The following is a 2,312-nucleotide window of genomic DNA, read 5'->3' as shown; positions in this document are numbered from 1 at the left end:
AGATTTTCCAATCATCAAAAGGGTCGGGTTTGGCTAAAAACAAGTGGGGGATATGAATCCATACGTGGAGTTGATGTCTAATGTAGAATAAATATTTGAGGTTATCTTGGTGGTAGAAGCTCAATGAGGGGTGTTACATTGTTCTTCAGCTTTTGTATAAAAACTGGAGCCAATTTAGTTGTAGATGTTATGTTATCGATGTTTTGGAGAAAGAATGTTGCTGGTCTGATGCTCGGGATGACGTCGCAAGATAGGAGATAATGTAGTGGCTCAGAAGTGATGTTGGTGCTGTATATGTATTTTCTAGGAAATCTAGATTTTCCAAATGCATCTAAAACCTAGCCTTAAGCCTTAAGCGATAGATAATAACTCCATATCATTGTTTTTCTTGTACAGAGCATCTTTGAGAAAAGGAAGGTCGGTTTTAATTCTGGAGATGTTCCATCGCAAAATTTTGAACTGATTATTGTGATCCTCCATGCGGACTTTTGTTTTTACATGAACAAGGAGCGGTTGGAGTGGCTAGTGTTGGAGGATGAAGGAATCTCTAGTGCTCGGATGGAGATTGAGTGGTCTCCTAAATTAAAAGACTCTTTATGAGACAGCACTTGTAGATTAGGGTACTTCCTTTGTACTGAGTAAGAGATCTTCTGAGAACTCTCTCAATACCCCCTTCGGTTAGGGAGTCACAACTAACAGGAGAGTGTGGGTCAGAGTTGGGATCCCCAGAGAGGGGGAACAATAAATCTTTAGTGGATTGAATAGTCTGGGTAGAGCCATAGAAGTTGCTGACTAACTTAACTAAATGAGCAAGCATTTTATTAGCTTTTGTCATTAGATTTCCGAGAGAGCTTGCATAATTTGTATAGCAAATTCTATTAGATGGAAAGATGGAGGGGTCTGATCAGAGGAGTCTTTCCCTGAGATTACTTGTGCTAACAGTTTGGCTGGAGGAGCCCTTGTAGCTTTGCTTGGTGCTGTTTTGGTCGGAGTAGCCAAAGAGGCAGTTAGATAAAGCAGTGGGTAGAGTCGGCCATTCATTTAAATTTTTTACGTCAAGACATTTGGCTTTAGAGGTTGTACGAATCACTACTCAAGATGGGGCACAGGGTACTTTTTGAACTCTTTTGATTCTGGTTAGTCTCTGTGGGCATTTTAGATTCCAGGCATGTTTAACTTGAAAGTTTGTACATCTTGGTTCAACTGGAGCCGAGAATGTCAGTAGAGGCCAGATACCAAGCAGTGTGCTCACTTTTGGGTGTCAGTATAAATGAGCTATTAGGAGAAACTTTGGTGGCAACTGCCAGTTGAGGATAATTCTCCTCTAAGGCAACAAGTGCATTATATGTGGGTGTGTGCATTAGGCTGCAATGATAATTTCATCTTTACAAAATATGAACGTCCAAACCAGTGTTGTATTTTCTGTACAGATGGGATTTTCTATAATGCCGTGATCTTTATCAGAACGAAATTCCAAGGTCAGTCAGAGGTGGGTCGAAATTTTCAACGACTTCTAGTTCACTGGGTGGTGAGTCGGGTTTCCCACACATCTTTTTCTGAGGATGGGAGGTCTCTCCTTCAGCCTCATGGTTGGAGTCCGAGTCCGAAGTAGAGGTGACCTCGGTTTTCTTTTTGATTTTCGGCTTAACCATTCTAAAAGAGGGGCTTTCTGCCTCTTTCCAGGTTTGTAACTTACTGGTAAGCAGATACCCCAAATCTGTGACTTGCCCCTGGAAACCCCAAAGTAGACATAAACTCTTCTCACCAGCTTAAGGCAGTCTTTATCTACCGACCCCCCTCATGGAACTTCCCTCGGGGTTCACCTTCACCGGTGAGGGGATTCTAAGGAAATTGGCCCATAAAAAAGAAAAAAAAATCAACAAAGGAAAAGATTTCTCTGTAAATGCTCCTTGGTTAAAGAGCAGGTGTCTTACCGTTGATGTAGTAGACATACACCAGCCTCAAGGTGCTCGGCGTAGTTTCCCACACCGACGTCGGAGGTCTTCAGCGTGTTACGCCAATGACCGTGTGTCTACCTCAGACTTCGGCTCGATTGCTTTCGAAGAGCTTTACGGTGCTCGCAGGGAGAGAACAAAAAAAAATTGGATCCTAGAGGTCCTGAAAAGGAGAAGATGGGGCACAGTAGTAGGAAATGCCTTAACCATTCTATAATACAAAAAGAAAAAAGTCAGATATATTTATAATTAATTTCATATTTATATACTGTAGTCAGGGTTAAGCTTAGTAAGTAGGGAATTGGGGAGAAGGAGGAAGAAGGAAGTATATGAATTGACAAGCAGTAGAAACAAAAT

The sequence above is a fragment of the Penaeus monodon genome, chromosome 24 (assembly GCF_015228065.2).
Source record: "Penaeus monodon isolate SGIC_2016 chromosome 24, NSTDA_Pmon_1, whole genome shotgun sequence".
In the NCBI taxonomy this organism is placed as follows: Eukaryota; Metazoa; Arthropoda; class Malacostraca; order Decapoda; family Penaeidae; genus Penaeus; species Penaeus monodon.
The sequence above is the reverse complement of the archived record's forward strand: the minus strand, read 5'-3'. Positions refer to the sequence as shown.